Source organism: Schistocerca nitens, chromosome 8 (assembly GCF_023898315.1).
Source record: "Schistocerca nitens isolate TAMUIC-IGC-003100 chromosome 8, iqSchNite1.1, whole genome shotgun sequence".
NCBI lineage: Eukaryota > Metazoa > Arthropoda > Insecta > Orthoptera > Acrididae > Schistocerca > Schistocerca nitens.
The window spans coordinates 57944846-57958751 of record NC_064621.1 but is presented as its reverse complement, the minus strand read 5'-3'; positions in this window follow the sequence as shown (position 1 = coordinate 57958751).

Below are 13906 nucleotides of genomic sequence, written 5' to 3'. Positions count from 1 at the left end.
ACCAGTCTGTACCAGTCTGCATTAGTCTATAGTCAAGTTTCAGTCGGCGCCTAATAAGATTATCACATTCCTGTACATAGCCATGAAGAGAAATGTATAGACACTTTGTCAAGTATCAGAGATATGTGAGAATAAGATTAACGTACCAAGACCAAAGGAACTTCAGATTGTCAACTGTAAACAGCCTCCAGAATCAAGTTATGTAATATGCCTTTTTATTATTTTAATAAATGTGTGTGAAAATTAATCAAGTTCTGTTTAAAGTTGGTCACCGTCAATCTGCTACTCTAAGCGTGCAAGTGGCATTTCTATCGTCTGACCTAACGGCAGAAGATAAATACGCCACGATAAGACCACGAGACATATTGCCGACACTCACCTACTTCGTTAGAGCGACAAGTCAAATAATCTGATGGTGCGCGCACCACACTAAGGACATCACACACATCCATGCCCGACGCAGGATTCGAACCTTCGACCGTAGCGGGCGCGCGGTTCCAGACTGAAGCGCCTAGAACCCTTTTTTTTTGTTTACTCATTTTGTTCCATATCGTTCGTTGCGTTTGGTCAGGGCGGACGTCACAAGACATCCGTTCAAATTGATCGTTGGTTCCTTCACTCAGTTTTTTTTTTTTTTTTTTTTTTTTTATTACAGAGAGTACGCATCCCCCTGACCGAACACGCTGAGCTACCGTGCCGGTGTTCGGCCAGAGGAAACACAGTGGTGCCGCAGCTGAGCAGCGAAAACACTGACGGACCGAAAACTTGAAGAAGAAAAACGGGCACGCAAAACCTGTCCGCACAATGCCCGTTAGGAATGCGATCCTGACAGCGAGGTTGCGGACCACCCGAGAAGTTTTCGCAGAAAAGTTTTCGCCCCGACGCAGTAATATTTCTTGACTAGTGTTTGCCCGGTGCCGATTTGGGGGCCAGCCGGATCCGCCGGGAGAGCCACCTGTTGGTGCGGCGGGGCACAGAGCGGGTAGCGGTGCCGGTGCGACGGCAGTACCCGGCTGTGGCGGCGGCGGCGACCCACACCCGTCTGACGGGCCGACCCGGCCCGGCCCGGTGTCGCCCCTCCGGGGGGCGGCGTCCGCGCACAGCACACCTCTCGCCTCGCCGCCACGCGCCGCTGCGCTCTTACTCCAGCTGTCTCGGGCACCGGCGGCGCTCTCGCCGACCGCCTTTCCACTCACGGCGGAGAGAGCTTCCGCGCTTACAGCACACACACGTCACCTCCCCCCACCCTCCCCGGCTCCCACATCGGTCATCCAGAACTGCAACGCCACGAAGACGGCATACAACAATCGTACACTGATGAAAAAATGGTTCAAATGGCTCTGAGCACTATGGGACTCAACTGCTGAGGTCATTAGTCCCCTAGAACTTAGAACTAGTTAAACCTAACTAACCTAAGGACATCACAAACATCCATGCCCGAGGCAGGATTCGAACCTGCGACCGTAGCGGTCTTGCGGTTCCAGACTGCAGCGCCTTTAACCGCACGGCCACTTCGGCCGGCTACACTGATGATTAGAGACCGGATAATATGTATCATAAAAACCTTAAAATATCCATACAAATATGCGGGAAAAATGCTTAAAAATGCATGAGAAGCGTCGAAATATGCGAGATCAATAATAAAAAACCATGGTAGTTACTTTGTGCTTTGTATCTCAAAGTCGAAGCTGTACATATCAATTACGAGGAGGAGCGCCGGCCACACGAAAAATCGACGGTTCTAGGTGCTTCAGTCCCGAACCGCCCTGCTGCTACGGTCGCAGGCTCGAATCCTGCATAGGGCATCGATGTGTGTGCTGTCCTTAAGTTAGCTAGTTTTAAGTAGTTCTAAGTCTAGGGGACTGATGACCTCAGATGTTATGTTCCATAGTGCTCAGAGCCATCTGAACCACTTCGAAAACATTCAGGACGCTGATATCACTGAATACTTTCCGGTAGAGTTTACGAAGGGGGCCGTTCTGGGATTATTTTTTAAAAATTTGCCTAATGGGAACGCATATCGTGTTTCAAGAATTGTTCCTCCTTTGTCGGTAAGAAGCGGATGCGATGCGAGTGAGTCGCAGCGAAACAGTCGGTATGTACACGACCAACTTCGAGATATATCGTACGCAGAGGGGCACGCTCAAAAACTTCGTAATATTTTATTTAAAAAAACAACATACAATCATGAATATTTTTAACAGCATTAACTTTTAATTATTGCTATTGGAAAAATTTGGAACCATGGGACCAAACTGCTGAGGTCATCAGTCCGTAGGCTTACACATTACTTAATCTAACAAACACACACACACACACACACACATCTCGGAGGGGGGCCTCGAACCTCCGACGTGTGGAGCTGCGCGTACCGTGGCAAGGCGCATTAGACCGCACGGCTACCCCGCGCTGCTAATACTATTGGACTAAAGCATCATTTGCAATTTATTTTATATCTTTCTACTATTGTAAACAGAAACGACCAAGTACTGTTCCAAATGTTCGCTAGTAAGATTGCGTCTTCGATCACTCAAAACATTTTTATATGCAGAAAAGGACTGTCCTATATCGACTGAGGGAACTGGGCAGTATTTGAATTTGGGTGCTATTGTGGCACTATTGTTTCTCGTAAAAGTTCACCCATCCCATTGATAAAACTATCAATTTCGTACAAGGGTTCAAAGACTGGGTTATTGTTTAAAATGTTTTCAAACTTTTCTTTAAGTTTTCTTGAGAGTACCTCTGGCAATGAGGAGTTCACTACAATAATTTTATTCATTAACTGAATCGAGTCATTCAACGCCAAACCTTGAGTTTCAAGCTTTTTAATACCTGCAGGTATATGGGAAAAATGAGTACTAACCACAGCAATGTCTTTTTTAATGCTAGAATGATTAAGAATACAGGGTACTTATAAATGGTGGAAAAATCAAAATTTTTATTACCTTATTAAATTCTGCAATCTTTCCTGATTACATTGATATATGCATTATAGGATTTCAAATGAAAAATGACCTACATATACCAAATTTTAAAGTTATGGTCATGTATGCCACCACGCCCCCTTTATTTCTGTTACAGAAACCAGTATTATTTCGAAAAGAACTGTGAACTTCCTGTTTCCAGCGATTATACGTATGATACACTGTATATGTTCGTAACAGTGCAGATGTCTAGAGTTTCTAAATGATTATCTCTGCCAGTATTTACTTTTGTTTCGAAGAAGCAGTTTGTTTACGTGTTACTCAACGTTTGTTGTTCAAGTGCTACATATATTTGTGGAAGTGCATATCCTTTAGTGTGCAATAAATACGAACTATGCCACGCATCAAGAAATTCAATAAAAGAAAATTCCATGGTAACCAGTTCACAAACAAACCAAGCCACTCTGCTGAAAGTAACCTATGTATCAGTTCTTCAGAGAAGAAACTCCCACATGGCACACCTCCTGGTGATTCAAATTTTTGTGTTAACAATGACACTGTTTGTAGTGGATTCATTGTTGATGATGTGGGCCTATTATCTTCTATGATAAAGGTAATGGCGAAATGTAAACAATTTGATGGTGTAGGCTGTCTGGAAATAACTGAACACCAAAGTAGCACGAAGAGCTTAGCGTCAAAATTGGTTGTTCTATGTAGAATCTGCAATAAATATACCTTGAAAATGACTTCAAACATTGTGCATAATTCATATAATGTGAATTTGAAGTTAGTGTATGCAATGCGTGCAATAGGAAAAGGAAAAAAGGCTGCTCAAACGTTTTGCGGTTTGATGGGCCTTCCTCCTCCGCCCAGTAGGTTCAGCAAGTACATAAAAATACTTTTAGCTGCCTTGCGGTTGCGTCTAAGGCATCTATGAAACGTGCAGTAGCAGAAACTGTGAATATTGGTGGAACCAGGGACATTGCTGTTGCACTTGATGGGACATGGTTCCTTAATTGGTATAAGTGCTACTTCTCTGGAGAATGGAAAAGTTGTTGATGTTGAGTGCTTATCTAAGTACTGCCACACCTGCCGTGGTAACACTGAGCGACATGCTGAACATCAGTGTTCTAAGAATTACGATGGTTACAGTGGTGGTATGGAGTGTGATGTAGCTCTAAAAATATTTCATGGGTGGGTGCCCATTTATAACGTTAGATCTACGAAGTACCAAGGCGATGGGGACTCTAAAGCTTTCAATAGAATTAATGAGTTCAGTGTTCATGGTGATACCTTGGTAACAAAACTGTAGTGTTGTGGACATGTGAAAAAGAGGATGGGTGCTAGATTGAGGAAGCTACGAACAGAAATGAAAGGGAAGTTGCTATCTGATGGAAAATATCTGTCTGGCCGTGGCAGATTGACAGAAACTGAAATAGACCTTCAGAGTTATTATGGACTGGCCATTAGACGAACTGCAACTCTGACTGATGTTACAGCAATGAGAAAAGCTCTATGGGCACCTACTTTCGTAAGTTGTCCACACATGACCACCCTGTTTACGGACTTTGCCCTAAACGAGCAGATTCTTGGTGTGGTTACCAAAAAGCAAAAGAAAGTGGTCAAATATACCATCATAAGCATTCTCTTCCTGAGCCTGTTATGAATGAAATAAAACCAATTTTTAGAGACGTGAGTGACCCTGTTTTGCTTAGTAACTGTCTTCTTGGGGGCACTCATAATACAAATGAAAGTTTCAACCACTGCATATGGGAAAGATTACCCAAGAATGTTTTTGTTGGACTAAATACATTAAAAGTTGGTGTAGTAGATGCAGTGATATGTTTCAATGATGGAGTGATAGGAAGGTTGGAAGCCCTGAGAAATTTAGGCATAAAATGGGTCTCTAGTATGGAAGATCAACTGCTTGCGTGTGACAGACAACGGCTGCATCAAGCTGAAAGATTCGCTCTTGAGTTACCAAATAAACAAGAAGTGCTAAAAGGAATGCCAAGAGAAAGCTTGAAGATGAATAAATGCTGCGGGATGAAGACTATGTTTCAGGAACGTTCTGAGGCAAAGTTTAATTGGACTCATATCTTCAATCCAAATTTCTCGCAAGTTGTATTTTTCAGAATTCAAGTACAAATATTTCCTAAAGTTTATAAACCATTTCTCTAATTTTTTCCTGTAATTTGCAGTAGTCCATACTACTAAGCTTTATTGCAGAATCAACTAAATTATAGAAAAAATAACATTTTTATTAGGAACAAATTATTAAAATTAAAATGTAAGTTTGATTTTTTTTATCCCAGTAACATACATAATAGGTGGAATTAAATAGGTCTAGTACCTCAACCTTCATGTCATGCGTATCTGGTAAAAATTTGGTCTCCTTCAAATGTATGACATTGGATTGAATGGTACCTCAGTTTGAGGAAGAATTTTGGAAAAAACTTCATAAATTTCTTTGTAATTATTTAATAACCCTAACCACGTACGAAAATATTCAAAATACTTCTAATCTGGTTGTAAAGCGTGCTACATTACCTGATATCAACAAAAAATCTGTAAAAAATATACATTATAAACAGCGCCTGAAAGAAATAGGTGTTGATTTTTACATAATATTGAACCAGAAAAGTACCCTGTATCCTTAAAAGCCTCTTTGCACTATCGAAGTCCTTTACTACCCCTCTAATGGCCTCAAAATGTTCTTTGTAAAGCAACACAGCTTCGACCCACGTACCCCCAACAAGTTACCACTGGCTCGAGAAGTAGAGGCACATTTGGTAGTTTTTCTTTGTAGGTCTTCATGCGAGCAGGAGCCTTTAGAAACACCTTCTATGTGGATGAAATAAGTCTATTTGCATTCACAAACGTGGAACGTACTTCTTCAGCAAGGCGATGTACTCCATGAACAAAGCACGTCAGATGCATCAAACTAAAATACTCGTAGGGCTTTTCTTGCTTTGATCATATAGGCAGCAGCAACTGAAATAAACACAATCACCCTTTCATCTGCAGAAGATTCTGTAAATATTTTTCTAATACCCTCGTTCACAAATCTGGCAATCGTAGGATGATCTACTTTTTCAAGTTCTTTGCAGGCTTCTAAATAGGAAGAAGAAAGGTCTTCTTTTAAAGCATCAACAACTAAATTTGCGGTATAACGGCCGGAAGTCTCTGCAGTTTTGTCAACTAAAATCCAGATTAATGCTGTCCTTAAGCTGATTTCGTATTTCTTCCAGAAGATTTACGTAAGTTGTCGGTATGTAATTTTTACCGAATGTTGATTCATTTGGTATATTTTGATTTCAGCAATAATTGTGCAGAAAGCCTTTGAGGACTGGGTTACTAAGTTTATGAAGAGGAATATTGCTTGCAATGAATGCTTCACATAGATTCATTTTAAACCGACTTTTCTGGTTACCTTTGGACACATTCCTGCTACTGCAACTTCCTGTTGTCAGAAGTTGTTGTCGTGGTCCTCTCTTCTGCGTTCCTGCGATATGAAGAGTTGTCTTGGTATGCTCGTCTATTTGAAACCTTTTTTGCGCGAAACGTTTTTCTCGCAAACTCGACAATATAAAACAGTTCTTTCATATGTAAATGTTACAGGATGGTCAGTTATCCACGAAACGACGTTTCTTTTTTCGGGTGACATGGCGCACAACACGTTACACACTACACATTACAAACACGTTCAACTGTGTTGTTGTTGTCTTCAGTGCTGAGACTGGTTTGATGCTGCTCTCCATGCTACTCTATCCTGTGCAAGCTTCTTCATCTCCCAGTATCTACTGCAGCCTACATCCTTCGGAATCCGCTTAGTGTATTCATCTCTTGATCTCCCTCTACGATTTTTACCCTCCACGCTGCCCTCCAATAGTAAATTGGTGATCCCTAGATGTCACAGAACATGTTCTACCAACCGATCCCTTCTTCTAATCAAGTTGTGCCACAAGCTCCTCTTTTCCCCAATTCTATTCAATACCTCATCATTAGTTATGTGATCTACCCATCTAATCTTCAGCATTCTTCTGTAGCACCGCACTTCGAAAGCTTCTATTCTCTTCTCGTCTAAACTATTTATCGTCCACGTTTCACTTCCATACATGGCTACACTCCATACAAATACTTTCAGAAACGACTTCCTGACATTTAAATCTATACTCGATGTTAACATATTTTTCTTCTTCAGAAAGGCTTTCCTTGCCAGTCTACATTTTATATCCTCACTACTTCGACCATCATCAGTTATTTTGCTCCCCAAATAGCAAAACTCCTTTACTACTTTAAGTGTCTCATTTCCTACTCTAATTCCCTCAGCATCACCCGACTTAATTTGACTACATTCCCTTATCCTCGTTTCGCTTTTGTTGATGTTCATCTTATACTCTCCTTTCAAGACACGTTCAACTGTATTCAAGTAAATAGAAAGCTTAACTTGAAAAACTGATGTGCGACTAAAAGCTTACGCAGTTTAATGTAATTGCTGACGACGCGTACGGTGTGGCACCGGAGGGGATTAACTGGGGGCGCGGGCGCAAGAGCATTTACTCTGACTGTTGCTGTTCCTCTTCTATAATGATTATGCTGGGCAGTGGCCTCCCGGTTAGCGACTGCACGCAGTTCTAGGTCGCGGAGATAGAGCTAGAGACTGCCCGTCTAAATTTTTAAAATATTGTAAGCAAGGAGCGAAAATATGCATCGTCACTAGTTTTTAGTTAAAATATACAATAACCGGTGAAAAGCAACCATATATGCCAATTCATATGAAACATGCAAATACATATAATCAGGTCTCTACTGATGAGCCTTAACATTATTACCACCTGCTAAATTGTGTGTTTGTCCGCATTTGGGACGAAATATATCACTAATTCTGCATATCAGGCATCCGACAGTTTATTGGTAGGTTAGTGGAGGTTTGTGGCATTAGGTGCCTACGCACAGGTCATGTAATTTACACTCCTGGAAATGGAAAAAAGAACACATTGACACCGGTGTGTCAGACCCACCATACTTGCTCCGGACACTGCGAGAGGGCTGTACAAGCAATGATCACACGCACGGCACAGCGGACACACCAGGAACCGCGGTGTTGGCCGTCGAATGGCGCTAGCTGCGCAGCATTTGTGCACCGCCGCCGTCAGTGTCAGCCAGTTTGCCGTGGCATACGGAGCTCCATCGCAGTCTTTAACACTGGTAGCATGCCGCGACAGCGTGGACGTGAACCGTATGTGCAGTTGACGGACTTTGAGCGAGGGCGTATAGTGGGCATGCGGGAGGCCGGGTGGACGTACCGCCGAATTGCTCAACACGTGGGGCGTGAGGTCTCCACAGTACATCGATGTTGTCGCCAGTGGTCGGCGGAAGGTGCACGTGCCCGTCGACCTGGGACCGGACCGCAGCGACGCACGGATGCACGCCAAGACCGTAGGATCCTACGCAGTGCCGTAGGGGACCGCACCGCCACTTCCCAGCAAATTAGGGACACTGTTGCTCCTGGGGTATCGGCGAGGACCATTCGCAACCGTCTCCATGAAGCTGGGCTACGGTCCCGCACACCGTTAGGCCGTCTTCCGCTCACGCCCCAACATCGTGCAGCCCGCCTTCAGTGGTGTCACGACAGGCGTGAATGGAGGGACGAATGGAGACGTGTCGTCTTCAGCGATGAGAGTCGCTTCTGCCTTGGTGCCAATGATGGTCGTATGCGTGTTTGGCGCCGTGCAGGTGAGCGCCACAATCAGGACTGCATACGACCGAGGCACACAGGGCCAACACCCGGCATCATGGTGTGGGGAGCGATCTCCTACACTGGCCGTACGCCACTGGTGATCGTCGAGGGGACACTGAATAGTGCACGGTACATCCAAACCGTCATCGAACCCATCGTTCTACCATTCCTAGACCGGCAAGGGAACTTGCTGTTCCAACAGGACAATGCACGTCCGCATGTATCCCGTGCCACCCAACGTGCTCTAGAAGGTGTAAGTCAACTACCCTGGCCAGCAAGATCTCCGGATCTGTCCCCCATTGAGCATGTTTGGGACTGGATGAAGCGTCGTCTCACGCGGTCTGCACGTCCAGCACGAACGCTGGTCCAACTGAGGCGCCAGGTGGAAGTGGAATGGCAAGCCGTTCCACAGGACTACATCCAGCATCTCTACGATCGTCTCCATGGGCTAATAGCAGCCTGCATTGCTGCGAAAGGTGGATATACACTGTACTAGTGCCGACATTGTGCATGCTCTGTTGCCTGTGTCTATGTGCCTGTGGTTCTGTCAGTGTGATCATGTGATGTATCTGACCCCAGGAATGTGTCAATAAAGTTTCCCCTTCCTGGGACAATGAATTCACGGTGTTCTTATTTCAATTTCCAGGAGTGTATATAAATAACGGGCCACTGATTTGCATACGCGGTGATGGCTCCCGATAGCTAGCCAGATGTGTTCCATAGGATTTATTCAGGCGAATTTGGTCTCCGAGTCATCAAGGTGAGTTCACTACAATGCTCCACTGTAGAACGGTTCTGGTTCCAAGACACGGAAAATATTATACTGCTGAAAGATTACATCGCCGTCAGCGAAGACATCAGTTGTGAAGGGATGCAGGTGGTTCGCAGCTGTCAGCGTGTCCTCGATTACTACCATACGTCCCATGCAACTGAAGGAGAACGTCTCCCATAGCATAATACTGCTCCCACCAGCCTGCGTCCGTGGCGCGCTCTACGTTTCAAGGAGCCGTTCAATTCGACGACGGCGTTTGGAGAGACGACCATCGACCTAGTGTAGCAAAAATGTGATTAACTCGAAGAGTCGACACGTTTCATTTGATGGACGGTTGAATCAGGATGGTCCCGTGGCCACTGCAGTCGTAATTGGCGATGTCGTTGGGTCAACATGCGAACGTGGTTTGCTGCATGTTCAACAATGTACGGTGAATGGGGTGCTCCGAAACACTTGTGCGTGTACCAGCATTGTGCTCTTTCAGCAGAGGGGCTGCGGATCACCATCCGTCCTACTTTGCAAAGCAGACAAGCATCTGAACCACACGTTCTGTGAAGGGTCGTTGACGTCCAATCACTTGGCGCCTAGTGGTAACCTCACTACCCTCCCACCTCTTTCTGTAGACGTTCACGACAGAAGCTTCGCCTTTTTCGCTATACTCGTTCACAGTCTCTGAGTAATAATAATCTGTTCTTTATCAGAGACGCTTAATGAATTTCCCCATTTGCAGCCCATGTCGTTGCTAAGGTGATATCCCGTCCATGTCCGATCCGCTTACACACTTTCGTCTTACACACTTTCGTCTTACTCACTTTCGTCTTACACACTTTCGTCTTACACACTTTCGTCTTACACACTTTCGTCTTACACACTTTCGTCTTACACACTTTCGTCTTACACACTTTCGTCTTACACACTTTCGTCTTACACACTTTCGTCTTACACACTTTCGTCTTACACACTTTCGTCTTACACACTTTCGTCTTACACACTTTCGGTGGCGCGTCACGTGCCCGCAACGTCATCAAGCGGCATCCAGCGTCGCCGCGGGCGGTGGTCATAATGTTTTACCTCATCGGTGTGAACTGGCGTGAGACGTATTACATGATTCGATATACAAATGGTTAGCATTCAAGTGCAACCGGATAAAATTGGTTGGAGTAACGCCATCTACTTTACAGGAGCAAAGAAGTGGTGATATGGGTCGAGGAGGACAGAGGGTGGGCGCTGGAAACGTGAGCCACATAAAATCCACACATATTACATAAATAAAGTACCTATGGATGCATGTATTTATTTATGTATGTGTGTTCCGCATCTCCTCCTAAACCACTGGACCGATTTCAGCCAAACTTGGTACACATAGAACTTACAGTCTAGAAAGAATAGCTGTAGTTCAAAGAGGCAAGGCTGGGGGTGAGAAAGAAATGTAGCTCGAGATGAGCAAATTCCCATAATTTACTCAACCAGTGTTTGAGAATGAAAACACTTAGCTTTTTTCAACAAACTTTATAGGTAATTTCATACTTTTGCGAAACTTTTCTTCGGTAACAACCCCCACGAAATGATGAAAGCAAAATATCGATTACTACCTTTTTCGCTCATGCAGAATGAGGCATGACGTTTTAATCTGTTACTTCTTTACTGCTAAATGTATTCATGATACATTTTGCAGGCAGTATTGGCATATGTGTCTGAATATACCTGCAAAATTATATCATTCTACTACATGTAGCCCGCATCTCGTGGTCGTGCGGTAGCGTTCTCGCTTCCCACGCCCGGGTTCCCGGGTTCGATTCCCGGCGGGGTCAGGGATTTTCTCTGCCTCGTGATGGCTGGGTGTTGTGTGCTGTCCTTAGGTTAGTTAGGTTTAAGTAGTTCTAAGTTCTAGGGGACTTATGACCACAGCAGTTGAGTCCCATAGTGCTCAGAGCCATTTGAACCATTTTACTACATATAGTCCGGGAGATGTGACGTCATAAACACTCAGATGCCTGAAAACCTGCCACATCATGCCAATGTTTCAATTAATTACTTTACTACTAACCTTATTCACAACATAATTCGAGAAAGTAACCAAATACACCACTGACTGTACATAAGAAATTATGTCATTGTACGACACATTTTCCAGGAGGTATGACGTCATAAACGTAAAGCTGCGTGAAAACGAAACTGCAGGGAGACATTTGCTACAGATACAGCTGAAATATGTGTACAAATAAGTGTGACGTGAGTGAAATACGAGGGTTGGAACTTAAATAGTGGCGACTATTTATTCACAATCGATGCATAAGAGTTACATGTTTGCACCTGTTACTGTCACCAGCGATGTGTAGAACACGTTGCCGGCTACGTGGAAGGCGTAGTATACCGTTTGCAGGGCCTGTTGATAGTGTGAATGGAGCGGTCTACTGCCTGCCGAATCTCTGGCACAGTTCTGAAGCGAATGCCACGAAGTGGTTCCTTCATTTTCGGAATCAAATCAGTCACAAGGACTTTAGTCCGGGGAGTATGATGGATGGTCAAGTACTTCCCAGTCCGATCGATCGAACAGAGCAGCCACAGCTTGCGTTGTATGCGCACGCACATTGATGTGCTAAATGATGGGTGGGTTGCGCAGAAACTGTCGCCGCTTCTTTCGCAAAGCTGGTCGCAGGTGACGCTCCAAAAACGAACAGTAATACTGTGCATTGACGGTCTGCTGTGGAGGAACGTATTGCTTTAAGATAACACCATCACATTCGTAGACGAGAATCACCATAACTTTCACCATATTGGTTTGGTGTTTCAGTTTTGGCTTCGTGGCATTCGCTTCGGAACTGTTCCAGAGATTTGACAGGCAGTAGACGGCTCCATTCGCACCATCAACAGTACAGGCTCTGCTAACGGTATACTACGACTTCCACATCGCTGGGAACGGTTTCTTCACAACGCTGGCAACTACTTTGAAGAACAGTAACAGGTGCAAACATGTAACTCTTTTGTATCGGCTGTGAATAAATAGTTGCCACTATTTAAGTTCTAACCCTCGTATACGTGAATGTGCGTGGGCATATTCTGGCAAAGCCCTGGGCATAAAGCCCCATAAACCCCTGGATCGATTTCAACCAAACTTTGGAAATAGAATATGATTGTTGAATCACTTTTTGGTCTAGGCAAACTGACAATCACGTAATTGATGTTTAGAGGAAGTCAACATGTACTGATGTTGAATGAAATTTTCACTCTACAGCGGAGTGTGCGCTGATATGAAACTTCCTGGCAGATTAAAACTATGTGCCGGACCGAGACTCGAACTCGGGACCTTTGCCTTTAGCGGGCAAGTGCTCTACCGGTGGAGCTACCAAAGCACGACTCACGCCCCGTCCTCACAGCTTTAATTCTGCCAGTACTTCGTCTCCTACCGCACGCGAAAGGCAAAGGTCCCGAGTTCGAGTCTCGGTCCGGCGCATAGTTTTAATCTGCCAGGAAGTTTCATGTACTGATGTAATTATTAATGCCCACTTATCGTATACAAAGTGATACAAAATGTTTTTTCCATTCCACGATTCATAGTTTATTGCCGCTTTCTTCTGCAACTGCGCGAAGCTGGAAAATAAATTGCTATCCTTAAGAAAATCGCAATGGCCAGTGGCTATAAAACGTCCTATGCTACGAGTTGTTACAATAAGACAAGGCAACTCAAAAATAACCAGGTCACAATAATACCACCTGTAACGGTTATAGTAGTCGTACGTCTAAAGATAAATTTACAGTTATGACCTAACCTATATTTCGTAGCCGGCCAGGGTGGCCGAGCGCTTCTAGGCGCTACAGTTTGGAACCACGCGACCTCTACGATCGCAGGTTCGAATCCTGCCTCGAGCATGGATGTAGGTGAAGTCCTTAGGTGAGTTAGGTTTAATTAGTTTTAAGTTCTAGGGGACTGATGACCTCAGAAGTTAAGTCCCATAGTGCTCAGAGCCATTTGAACCATTTTTTTAATATTTCGCAAAACATAGTGCTACCGCGAGACGGACGCTAGGAGTGGTATCTAGAAAACTAGCTTCGGACGCGCTTACGACACCGAACAGCCGCAACGTCTAGGTTGTTAGTAAATACGCTGTCTACAAGATCAATTGCAACGACTTCGACAGTTATTTTATTGGGAAGACGGGCCACTATTTTGACATACACTTCAGGGAAGATACTTAGTCTCAAAAAAGAAAAGTTTTGGCACACACGTTGTCATTGAGAGACGCACGGTGCAGGACACTGAATATAGGTCAGAAATATTGCGTTGTGTACCGAAGGGAAGAAAACCTGATCCGCTCGAGGAACTGAAGATGTCCTCTTGTATGAGGAAGGCCCTTGATACGATCTTGAATAAACAAAAGGAGTTGAGCCACAACATTTTTTTAGTATTTTTGATGAAATGTTGTATACAGAATGTGATTTTCATTTTGCAGCGGAGTGTGCGCTGAT